At 40.5% G+C, this 13,761-nt stretch overlaps 1 protein-coding gene across 1 annotated transcript in view; it reads right to left on the reverse strand.

Moving 5' to 3' along the window:
• Positions 1-13,761, reverse strand: part of LOC139211221 (pro-neuregulin-3, membrane-bound isoform) — a 321,277-nt gene that overhangs the window by 119,253 nt on the left and 188,263 nt on the right. The gene's annotated exons all lie outside the window — the stretch shown is intronic.

The raw sequence follows: 13,761 nt of genomic DNA on the forward strand, positions 1-13,761 counted from the left end.
AACAAAACATCTGGTCAGTTTTCCAGCAGAGGCTGCTTACTTTCCCTCCAAGGATCCATAACGAGTGTCTGCCAGTGGCTCATAATACACTGCACGTTGTGGATAACACCAAACACACTATTGTTTGTTTAGACCCTGCAATGTCACCAGCGAAAGATGGATGGAGGACGGGTAATAATCTGTCCTGCTGTGATTAATACTCTGTGGTCACACTAGTGCTGTTGGAGAGTTTGACTTATCCCTGCGATTTATCACAACATGCATGGCTGATTGTGGACGGTACACACTTCGGAGAGAATTTGCTTAACGTACCTTAATGGATGATCTTATCATTGAAATTAATAAGTAAAGCACTAGCTTCTTACGAGGAAATTGTTCTAAAAACAAACCAAAAAAAAAAGCAAAACAACAACAAACAAACAGTAAAACCATGGTGAAATTAATGGTGTTCGAGGGATGTTTGCGCTTGCTGAGAATAATTTATAAAAACAGAGAAGATAAATGAAAATGTAGAGATTTCACAGAGTTCATGGGCATTCATCCATCAGCTTTGTTTTGAAAGCTTGAGATGCAGTTGGTAGGGGCATGGCTTTCAGACGTGGGGAGAAATCAGATCTGTACCACAGTTGATGTTCTTATTAGCACCAGACCAGACTGCTGACTGTTTCTTTTGTGCTTGAAAAATGAGTCTGCTAAGGGCTCTCATTTGCCAGCCTCAGCCACGTTTTTTTTAAAGTAGCAGGATGAACAGTGATGAGGCACAACTTTACGCTTCGGTGATTGAAAATCAGTTGTACTCACAGGATGCTGTTATTACCACTAGTATGCTGATTGCTGTATTAGCTTGTCCTTTAATGGTGTGTGGAGGATACATCCAAATGAACTGGAGATTTCTGAAGCATAAGATAATGAGAGATTAATAATAAGCAGTGTTTGGGGGGAGGAGGGGGGGTAAAGAGAGGTGAGTTATTTCAGTGTGGCCTCAGATCTCTTAATCAGCAGTGCGTAGTGTGTGTGTGTGTGAGTGTGGGGTGGTGAGTTAAATTATGAGATGCTGGTAACCCTTGGCAATTAGCTGATGGGGGACTAGTTTCCTTGTGAGAACGGAAGGAAGTTGAATTGAGTCAGCAGTGAAACGTGGCTTTATTATGAGGATGTCAACAAGTTTGACACGACAACAAGAGGGTCTTAATCAAAGTAATAGCTTGTTTAAAGAATTATTCATCAACTTTATAGCAAGGCAACACTTTTACTGCCGTAGCATTTTAAAGGGAAACACCACTGATTTTACACAAAATCAATTTATTTGTCCTGCGGAGTCCTTCTAAGTCTGCCAAAACATCTTCTGTGGCTGTAGTTTGAGAAAAGGGCCGGAGTGATTACATCAGGATATTCTTTTGATAATTTTAAGGATTAAACTTTTGCAAACTGGGGGTGTCCCATACAAAGAACAAAAAGTCAGCACACTGTAGTCTTTTTGACAATTCGGTCTCTTATGGGTGTCCCAATGGTGTGGCAGGGCCATACAACATGACTTCATTTACCCTTTAAACTAAGTTGCAGACTAAACCTTCTTCTTAATTCTTAATTCATGCAAAAACTATATTGTACTCATCCAAAATTCTGAGCTAAAACAAACTGGTGTCATAACTGGTGCAAAAATGGTTTTAATTATTGAACATCTGACAGCATGAGGTTCTCTTTCTCACGAGCTTCTCTTTCTGGCTATTGAGGCTGCTTTTCAACGTGCGGGCTTGAAGGTCAACTACGTCATCTTATTCCCATTAAGGTGACCTTGAACTCTGAAAGCACAAGCAAAGACAATGTGTTGTGGCAATAGACAGAAGCTTGATGGAGGTGCAGGATAAAGTGCAGGTTTGGCATGAAATTAAATACATTAACAATTACTATCTGTATTTGCGTTCACTGAATTCTTGACCATTAGCCTTGTTTTTTCTTCTGTGGGTGGTACATGTGCAGTGGAGGTGATGACTGACGGGCCAGACTCTGTGGTCTATGTGTCATAATGCCTGTGCTCGCTCCAGACATTTCCAGCTTCATTCTGGTTTCAGAAGCCTTTTAGCTGCCAGCTTTTTAGAACTGTGTGAGACTGACAATTTATAACTTGAATGAGACAAAAAGTCATCTAATTTTTTTCAACAAAACCGTTCTGTAACCGCCTGCAAGGCAAGTGCACTAAGAAGAGCCGGGTGCATGTGGGATCCATCCGTCCTGTCAAGCAGTCTCTTCCTTAACTTTAAACACAGTATAGTTGCCATAGCAGATAAATAAATCTTTTCAAAAATTTTAAGAGGTTTGCGTAATCATCCAGTATCATTTATTTTCTGGTTAAAGGGTTGGAATTTGACAGCTCACTAATGTCATTCGTGTTCATTTGACTATAAGTACATATACAATAAGTACATATTGTGCATCAACTGGCACCTCAACTTACTCAAACTTTTTAAAGCTTTACTTGCAGTTCACACGGATTCACAAAGACACAATGAGATTACATTTTATTTGAAGACTATTTTCTTCCAAAGTGCAGCTGCCAACTAGAAAGATAAAGAGAGAGAAAACTCATAATAGAGTAAGAAGAAAATTCACAATATAACAATGCCATTTGGTATGTCCTGACACGATTCCTTCGGCTGCCGGTGCCACACTTTCTGCACACAGACAAACAAGGCAACACTACTAGACATTTTCCCCCCCAACATAAAAGATTTCCCTCCAGACATGATTTCATGCTTGGACTAGGCTGTGCTGGTTTTTTAGTCCTGGCGGTAAGTGACAGAAGCGCCATTTGTCGTCCTCTCTCCCTTTGTTTTTTAGTTGACAGAGTTGTCACAATGCACTGTAGGTTGTTTAGCTTAACACTCGTCACCTGTCAGCTCAGAAGCAGTATGCACTCAAAGAATTGTGTCATTTTAAGAAGGAACGCCAGAGTCAACAGAAAAATATCATTTCAGTCTGAAAATATCACTGCAAGTTTGAAAACATTTCTCTCAGAAGGCAGGCGTCAATCACGGCAGAAGAAAACAGTCCAATTTACTCCACCCTGCTGTGAAGAGAGAAAGAAGGGGAGGCACCGCAAGGATCAATAAACCATCGGGTGCTGGATAACACAACCCTCCATCTCTCTTTTTCTTCCTTTGTCTCCCTCTCTCTACCTTCAGGAAGAAAATAAGGAAGGTATGAGGAATCTGCTGATTTTCACCTTTGCCTCAAGGCACCACTTGGTTTGTAGTGGAGAAAGGGCTGCAGTCATTTATGTACCTCTTAATAGTTTAATGATAAACAAGATCAATCAGAGCCCTTCCTGAACCTCCATCAGTGGTGCCGACATCTTTAGAAGACTCTCAAAGAGCTGAATATGCTAAGGAGATAAACCCTGAGACGAATCCAATCACTAGTGAGTGCAGGTGATGCAGTATTCATGATTTAATTATTGTTCTTCCATTTTGGTAATCCAAATCAGCAAGGGAAAACACCGGCTGAATTTGAGCATTTACATATTTAAATTCGGAGACCTCACAGCACAACCCTGTCTGCTACAAAAAAAATAGCTTTTCATACTACTAATTTCCATTACCAAATATGTTTGGGGAACAAGCAGGACGTTGGCACTGGAGGTCGGGGGTTTGTGTCCTGCATCCAATGTGCTGTTAGGTTTAAAGCACTTGGGTAAGATTTGGAAATGTATCCCATCAGTGACTGATCTCCTACGCTATGGAAGAATCACATAGGCTTTATGTGTTTAACCATTAAATGCTCCAAGACTGTTGCCCTAGCTCAGGGGTGTCCAAACTTTTTGCAAAGAGGGCCATATGTGGGAGGTGAAAATGCGTGGGGGGGGGGCAACCATTCAGCCTGACATTTTTTGAACCATTAACACTAAATGCAAATGAAATATTTCATGAAATTTTTTTAATTTCAAATGGCATACTTTTCATGTCTTAACACAGAAAACAAATCTAAAGTTTTACCAAAATCACTCTGCCTTTCATATTTGAAGACCACATAAAAAAGGTAAAAGTCTGTCTGGAAAAAAAACATCTTTTTGAAACATTTTGAAACACATTTGAAACATTACATATTATTCACTATGAAATGCTCACTATGAACTTCTAAATCCAAACATGTGAACATGAAAATAACACTAACAGTTACAATTGGATAATGTTCATTTGATAACGTTACTTTAAAACCGACAATTAAGTAAGAAAGCATGGCTTTACATTGTCGACATGTTTCGACTGCATCTGCAGTCTTCCTCAGAGCATCATCACACGCCGGATGACGCTCTGAAGAAGACTGTTTTCTTACTGAATTGTCGGTTTAAAAGTACCGTTATCCTACTAACAGTTATGTTATACAATAGTACAAAACATTGAGGGGTATATGAATCCCTGTATTACTCGTGATCAAAAAAGGAGAAAGGCAGTGTTTTTCATTATTTCAATTTTAGACTCAGATCAAATGTCAGATGAAACCTCTTCAATTCTCCGTACCACAGTGTTACGGGCCAGGCAAACATTACCAAACGCAGCCTTTTCTCAGGACAAATTTTCTCCACAGTTTTCATCACGCAGTCTTTAATGAATTCACCCTCAGTAAAGGGTTTGCAGTGCTTGGCAATCAGGATAACTTGCCTTTGTGGCATTTTCATTCGATTCACGGGCTCTTGTAAAAAAGCACTGCTGTGCCGTCGAAGCAGCTTCCAGTTGCTTCAATTTTGCGCCACGTTCGTTCTCCGTTAGCTTGTCATAGTTAGCGTCGTCTGGTAGTGCCTCTTGATGTTGAACTCCTTGAAAACAGCCACAGTGTCCTGGCAAATTAGGCAGACACAGTTGTTTCGTATTTCGGTGAAAAAATACTCCAATTTCCATTTGTCTTGAAAGCGGCGGCCCTCGCTGTCAACTTTCCTTTTTTTATTTACAGTCGCGATTTTGACAATGCCCTTTGACCCTTGTGAGGAGGGTCAAAGTTTCCCGCGGCGAGAGTGTGGCCACAGGTCTGCTGCCATCTTCTGGTAAAATAAATAGTTTTTTCTACACTGTATATGCTGGCGGCCACATATCATCGATTTTATGACAGAAGCTGCGGGCCGCAGGAAATTTGAACACGGGCCACATTTGGCCCGCGGGCTGGACTTTGGACACCCCTGCCCTAGCTAATTCATTCATTTAGCACCCAACTCCCTGGTGTTCCTCAAACTATTTGTTTTTAACAATGTTCTGGTGCACTAAAAATTTGAGAAGGCATCATTTTTCTATAAGTGGATGATGTACATACCTCAGATATCTTGAAAACCCTATAAAAACATCTTAATCACTTCTCTTCCCCAGATTCACTGAAAAGCAGAATAGTGAGGGAAAAGGGGAGGAAGTAATGGAGGTAGTTGATTTAACGTAAGCCTAACCATTACCAGTCTTTGTCTGCTACTTCCAACCGTATTGACCCAATTACTACTCACTAATTGCCAAGTGTTCTTGTAGAGAGCTTCCTTCTTAAGACGCCCTACTGTGACAGGTTTCTTGGCAGCTGCAAGCAGTATGAACACCAGTCAGTCTTTTACCAGAGAGTCATGAGTTGGCTAACAATGGCTCCAGAGGTATCAAAGGATTTAAGCAAGTCAAATATTTCCCTTCAAAAATGATCTACAGTAGGAGAGGACAGCTGCAGAATATTGTATCATAGTGCATGATTTGCAGTGCCCCTCCACAATTCTTTCAACATGCACTTGTTTGCCTCTGATCCACTTTGAAAATCATGTGAAAAGAAAAGACTTAAATTGACACTCCCTCTCTAAGTTTGATTCCTCTAATGGTTACATTTCTTTGTAAGTTTGCCTTTCCAGCTCCATGTTCCATTAGTGTTTAATATAGAAGTTATTTTTGTGTGTCACTGGACAATCGGCTCTTTATTGTGGCAATGCCTTTCTTTGAGTGGAATTGAACCACAGTGAGCAACAAACTAGAGACAGTGGCTTACTAAAACTAACCATTCTGCTTTTTCAAAGAGAATTTGAATAAATGAATCTTTAAATATGCTTAGCGCAGAAAATTTTGCAGTTGGTCTGTTAAAATGTCAAAAATTCTGCAGTCGAGCCAAAACAGAACATCTGTTTGTCTGAACTGTTGCAAAAGACGCTGTCTTTGCTTTCTTTGCTGGCATTGCAGTCTTTTCTAAATTAATTACCTAAAATATGCTTAAGCACAATTCAAGTCAGTTTTTATCATGAGCTAACAATTATTAATAAAACACTGATTAGGCAGTAATCAGTGAAACATGTGCACATACTGCACTGATACTAAAGGCACTGGAGAAAATAAAAAGCACATTTCTATAATCATCAGATATTTCCCATCCTCTCTCTGTCTGCTGTCTACCCTCCCATTTCTCCCAGTACATACATGCGTACCTACACACAACTGTGTGTTGAGGGGGTTAAAGCGTGACTGTCCTGTGGGCAGGTCTGGAATGGCGTCCTTCACGGATGACATTCCCCCAGAGTGGCAGATCGACAAGCAACCAGCCAGCCAGTCTGCTAGGCAGCCAGGCAGCCACACTAACTCATAGTGAAGGACTCTGGCAGGCCACTCCTGGCCTGCCTGATTATTGACCGGCACTGAGAGCAGGAATAAAGATCAGCAGCACCGGGACTAGAGAAGAATGGATACAAGCAAAATGGGGACAAGCTGTTTTCTGGTGTAGAAAGAAGACTTATTAGCTCTTTCAAGTGGTAGGTGTTTGACATGTAAGTAGTTTTGTAGAGGGGGGTAGCTGTTCACAAACAGAAGAAGCCATTTAACCTGAATGAAGGTGGCAGAGCTGACTCAAACAGCCAACAGTCCCAAGAGTTCCTCTTGTGCTTTCCCTTTTCGTGTGAAAGCACCACTCAAGGGGGAATTATGGAAACTTTGGAACAATTGTGCACAGTGTTGTTGTGATGTTTAAACAAAAACAGCCCTTTCTCAGGGGCCGAGCCCAGACAGAGACAAGCTGTCCCACATCACGGGTAAAGAAACATGGGTGGACAGTGATGCCCGCATAGGTTTGGTCATAGAATGACGCTCACTAACACACACACATACTTTACTAGCCACACAGGACAAGTGGAATTCATTCATTATCTATAATTTATTAATTCATTTTTACTATGTTGTTTCATTTACATTTCTTACATTACTAAAATTATCCATCCAAGTTTCAGTGCATCGTGAGTAACAGCTGACCTCATTCGGCAGCAAATGCAGTTAAAGGACATTAGTTAGCTATCAACTGTGGCTGAATGGAGTAAAATTTTCTCCCTGATTAACTTACTGGTCTGCTGTGTGGCTGCTCACTCTTAGACTGTATCTGAGGAGGGCTGAGACCGTCATGGATGGACACAAAGTTAACTGAGGGAGACAAATGATTTATGTGAAATTATTGGAAGAGACATGTCTCCCTCTGTCCTCATAAAATTACACTTATGCTGGAGCTATTTGGTCCTTCAATGGACTGAAACACGAAGGCACTTTGACTTTTTCAATGCATTTCTGCCAAATGAATATATGAACAAGCGAGTGTGAGAAATAATGCTATTGTAGAACTGGTTCTGGCAGTGGTTGCAGTCTGTGCCTGTGGTGTGATAATTAAAACTGTGAAGCTGATATTTAGATTATGTTCATGCTCCACATTTAAAAACAGATGAGATGATTTATTTATTTAATGCCTGGGCTGTGGCTTAATTGGTAGCACACAGCGTAAGCCATCTGACGGTGCATTCTGGAGCCATTTACGAACAAACCATCTGAAAGGTGTTAGAGACAAATAGAAACTAATGCATGATGCCTCAGATGGTTTATTCCTCAAACAGATGTTTTATCCAGGGAATTGTTTACTCTTTTATCTCCAGAGATTCTCAATATACAGTATTACTCTTGACAGTTTGCATTGTGCAAGATTATAAACCCTACTGTATCTCTAATGAAGCTCATATGGTTCTTCAAGCTTTTCATTAACTTACTCCCTAACATCATTTATCAGAAAAACAAACAAAACAAAAATGTCACTTAGGATCACTCAGGATTAAATCCGTCTTCTATAATTTTGTTGCAAAATTAAAGAAGACGGAAACATCTCGCTTGGACAGACTGACCTGAATTTTACCTCTTAGGGACCCCGCAGTGCTGTTTAGAAATAGTACACCATGACAAGAGAAAGACATATGAAGCCTAAAATAGGAAGCCTAATGTTGACTTTGCTGCTGCCACCATCAAGCCGCATAAAGAAGCATCAACACTCCAAAAAAGCAGCAATTTATCACTTCTGCTTGCTCCATTTAGTGCTGTCCGTGGACTGTACACCTGCTACTGCATCTTGAGTACTTCTGCCTGCGCTAAAAGCATCAAATGACTTGATGCTGTGGAACGTGGACGGCGCATGTTGCCCCTTTAGTACCATCAACAGAAAATCTCATTTGACTGATAGGAAGAGAGTCAAAACCACTTTTCATCAACCAGCACTCATTCTTGGGGTTTGAGATAATCTGGACCAACCAGCCACAAAAATATGCAAAACCGACTCACTGTCTCACATGATGTGAAAGCATGTAGACTGATGAAGACATTTCCTGCTGGCTCTGAATACGCTTTTATACAAAAAGAAAAAAAAAAAACCCAATTTAATCAAAAATATTCATAACAGTCATGGAAGGGTATTACTTACTTAGTTATGAACACCCAAATTGGCTATTATGAGCAATACCTCCTTTATTTTTACGAAGGACGATGCTGTGTTTCCTCAGTGAACAGCGATAGGAAAGCAAACCCTAAAGATTTTTTTAAACATTTAAAAAAAACATTTATCATGGCTTCCAGTTAGTTCACTCAGTTTGGGTCAGTTCACTCAGTTTGACGCCTCCGTAATCGTAAAAGACTTTTCGAACGCACCCCAGGCATACTCAGCAAACAATCCCTCACTAAATAAAAAGGTCAAAAAACACATATTGCTGCTCTTCTGATCCATCCCTTTTCCATTCCATTCTGACATTATTTTCTTTTTTCTCCCTCATGCTGCACTGGTATCTTTTAATCTGCCCGTGTGGAGCTCACCAGTGCAACACTGGGTCACTAACTATTTCCTTTTTTTTTTAAAAAAGCAAGGGCGCCTTTTCATCCTCTCTACAAAGAAATGAAACACACGTGCACAACTATCTATGGAACATATACATACCTTGCTAGCTTTTTCATCTATGGTATAGATTTGAAAGAATTAACTTGTTCATGCGTGAGTGAGTGAAAGCAAAAGTACAGGCATTATATGTAGTCAAAGCATCTAAGAGTGAGGTGATTAGGTCTTATTTTTTGTTATCCAATAATCTTGTAACTTGTTAAACAGACACATTATCAAAAAAAGATAAAAAATTAATCTAGTCGGACTTGAAATCAGACTATGTAACAGAACGCTGATTTCATGAGCAAAAAAACTCACTTTTGCTCAATGGTATGAAAAGTAGCTTATGATGACTATTAGAGACATTGCTGACTTACTGTTGCACCATATTTTAACATTCACCATCCCACAATTGTCTGTAAGACTTATATTCAACTGTCCACCGCAGATCCCTGTAGCTACTAGTATTAATAAAAATTACTTAATTCTATAAAGTGATTGAAACAAAGAGAGTGAGCCTTATTCAGGAAGTTGCTGGTGGTGTATGGGTAAGGTAACTGGCTACCACACTACAGTGGCACCTCCCACTTCAATGGAGGAGTGTGTGATAAGGCCATGTGTGAAGAAGCAGAAGAATTCACATCTTTAAAATTCGTGTCTCAGTAACTCCTACATCCACTGAAACCTTGTGATCCATGCAGTATCACCCGTCTAAATTGCACTGAGAATGTTAAATCCTGGACGGCAAAAAGCTTCCTTCAGCTAAGGGAGAATAAACTGAGGTCCTAATCTATTTTTGAACATATTATATATTGTAAATTTCCCCATCGTGGGACTAATAAAGGAATATCTCATCTAATCTATTTTGCCACTTACAATTGATATATGAAAGACATGCCTGACCACGCTGGGATTTACTTCTTTATTTATATTTCATTTGTCATTGTATGTCCTCCATTTTGTGTCTGTGTGTTTATTTGATCATTCCATTCAATCATCAACACCAGAATTTTAATCTCTGTTAGGCACTTTGGTTTGACTTTTAATTGAGTTCTCAATATATTCTAGTTGGTTGAAAAACAAACTCTGATCAATCTAATTTCAGTAGCCATCTTTAATGTCTGCATCTTTAATGCTTATCCATTTCAAAACCCAATAATGTTTCAAACACAAAAGAAATATTGGTGGATTTCAACTCTTGCACTTATAGATCATTAGCAATTGATTCAATTCATTGTTGATCCAAATATTACTGTATCATGACTTATTGTTTAGTAAAATAGTAAAAACGACAAGAAGTAGTCATAACATGCCTTTTAACAGAAAAAAACATGAATTAATAAAAAAGGAAAAAGTTATCAATTTTTCATGAATGGTTAACTGGAGTCAATGAATAAAATGTTTCTTAACTATTACTATGCTAATGTTTCCTCAGCCTTGTTATCATGGGCCCTATCAATTGCCCAGCCTCTGTATAAGTGATATAACACCTCATGTTTACTTTAAACACAGTCTAAAAACACAAATTATGCAGTTTAACATTAGTAGCTCAATAGATGCTTTATGCTTCCTCATTGGCCTCAGGGTTGGCCAGCCTGGCTTGAAAAGGGGATAAAGCTCTCGCGCAGACCACTCTAGTCCGCTTGTGAACCAATTGCTTACAGACATCCAAATAAGTTGGTGCATTTGGGTGGACACAGGCAATAATCACAGAATAGTTATGTCTATTGGAATAGTAGGTGGAACAGATTAAATCAAGTGTTTTAGCTGTTTTAATGATGCACTGTAAGCACACAGTGAACACATTTATCCTTCTGCACTTCCTCCATGACATAGAGTAATCCCCCACCCATAACCTTAATCATCACCAGTAAATGTGTGACACCCTTAACCTTGTTCCTACCTTAACTGTAACGCCAAGCCCTAACTTTTAAACAGTCGCTTGAAGAACTGAGCACCAGCTAAAATGCCCTCACTACAATGGTCTGAAACTGCAACTGGTCCTCACAGAGACAGCAATTCAAGCTACGCTCCCCCAATATTACTTACTGTGACGCTGTCTTTAATCCTATTTCTCGAAAATAAAATCCCTTGTTTCCATTCCTATAGCCTCTGTGAGGTTTGAGACAGGGATATAGCCGTAACGTCAGACACAGGGTTGCTTTGGTGGTGTGAGGATATTATTATTGCACAGCATGATCCAATAAAGATAACAGCACACCTCTCCTCTCTGCCTCTCATCCACTCTTATACAGCTGTCCAATACATGCCCACCAAATCACCTTCATAGATACCTAGCCTCTTTTGAGATAAGAGCCACGGTCTGCGATGTGCTGTCTGTTTAAAAATCACTTTGAATACCGCCATTGCAGATTCTTTTGATTGAATTCAGAATGTTGTGTCGCGCCCATATACAGAATGGATGAAAAGCTCGAGCATTCAAGAAAGAAATTTTGACCATAAACATTTGATCAAAATTGTTCTGCCAGGAAGTGCTGCCACGTACGCTGTGGAGAGGAAACGTCGTGAGCGAGAAAGAATGAGTAGAATTGCAGGGAGGCGGCCTGCCTGTCCGCTTTTAGAAACAAAGCAGACAGCCGTGCCGGGAGATGTGTCTCTCCCATCCAACTGTATATTCAGATCAATGAGAGACAGACAGCGTGGCTGAGCTGGTCAATAGAGCAAGGGATGAGTAGGCGAGAAAAGAAAAGCAAAGAGGGTGGTGGGGTTGGGAGGGTTAGGGAAAGAAGATGAGAGAGAGGAGATGGGATTTAAGGGAATGATCCCTCTGTTGAGTAAAGGTGCAGCTGTTGTCCAATTCCATCTAATGCTTGTGTGTCCCTGCATGTGTATGTGCTTACATTTGTGTGTGTGTGTGTGTGTGTGTGTGTGTGTGCGTGCGTATGCATGTGGACATCCGCATGTGTGTGCATTTCAATCTGTCAGGACTCAGGGGTGTTGCACAGAGGCAGCAGAGCTGAGCAATGGCAGCCACTGCATTGCAGATACTTGGCCCGGTGTGGCATGGCACAGATAGATGTGTGTGAACAGGCCTCCGTGCTTTGAACTGTACAGCCAAACAAAAACAAAATGTCAGTGTGTCAAGATAGCTCTGCGGTCAACAATTGGCTAATCATGGAAATCTGATACCAGTTTTGTCCTGCTCTCCCACACACTCCTTGCACACCCACAGACACGAGCACGCACATAAACACACTCCAGTGGCTTGTTTTAAGCACACCTGCTCGGTGCAGATAGGCCCGCTACCGCTGCTAATCTGTCTGTGTGTCAGTCAGCCCAGCCCGGCCCATAAAGTCCCCCAGCTCCTTCCTGTTCTCTGCTCAGATCGTATTGCGGGACACCTCCAGGGTTTGCCAAATAAATAGCGCTAAGTATCAGGCCTCTTCCCGTCCCCTGGCCATCTGGCTCTGTGGTGGAGAAATTCATTACTCTCCAGGTGATAGCTCCAGCACACTCTCTCTGGATTGGCTTTGTATCCCTGCAGGCTCAATTCTGACACTGGAGATTACAATCACAAACTGGCTGCTAATGTGAATGTGAATGCTGCTGCTGCCGCTGCTCATGCTAATATTCCCTGCCCTGCTAGAATTGTAACTACAATTTCCACTAGTACTGCATCAATAAATACTAAGTCTGCTGCTACAACAGCTACTGCGATGGTGCAGTGCTGATGTGATGAAATACCAACTGCTGGGTTTTGATAGGATTATGTCACATCTGGATCCGACATGAAATCTGGTTATAAAACCTGATTTTTTTGAATCCCCCATCAGATCTATCAAAGCTTTAGCTTTCAACAGTTTGAAGTTGTAAACACAATTTCATAACTAATAACTAAAATTGAATGATCGTCATTCAAAATCCTAAAAGTCTTTGCAGAATAGATCACTTTTGCCATTTATCAAACTATGTGACTTTTCTTTCCTTTCCTCTTTGCCAACAGAGGTGTGAAAGACTGATGTTTTGCTCTGATCTATAAAGGAAACAGCTATTAGAAGTCAACCTGCTACTACTGACTGACATGGCTTACTTCATGATTTTCTATTTTTTTTATGGCTTATACACTTTACATCCATCAATTTGTATACTGCTTAGTCCATCACCGTCATCATCTCTGACTTTATACAGGTTTTTCGAAGATGCATTTGCTCGCTGTAATGACAACATCCTTCCCCCTAAGTGTTTGCTACAGCATGATGGCTCTACAGGAGAGAGAACAGCCTCACACAGGAGTGGATCACTGGAACTGTATTCAGGTCAAGTGACTTTCAGGATTACTTGAATCTGCAGGTGAAGGTATTTCAAATGCAGCATTCTGTTATATATCACTCTGAATCTATGGTAATCTATGGTAATCTTTTTTGTGGAAAGGTTGCAATCTCACAACACACAAAGCAGCGTTAACACGGAAAGGTCTGACTTTCTGCGTGAAACTTAAGCTCTGCCATGCAGTTTGTCGATTTGGCTCACCCATATAACATTCAAGAAGTAATAATCTGCAGTAATAATGTGGAGATTTCATGGACACCACTCCAACTATCCCTGTTTGTTCTTGCTTCTCTCCTGCCAACT

Source organism: Pempheris klunzingeri, chromosome 12 (genome assembly GCF_042242105.1).
Source record: "Pempheris klunzingeri isolate RE-2024b chromosome 12, fPemKlu1.hap1, whole genome shotgun sequence".
Taxonomy (NCBI): domain Eukaryota; kingdom Metazoa; phylum Chordata; class Actinopteri; order Acropomatiformes; family Pempheridae; genus Pempheris; species Pempheris klunzingeri.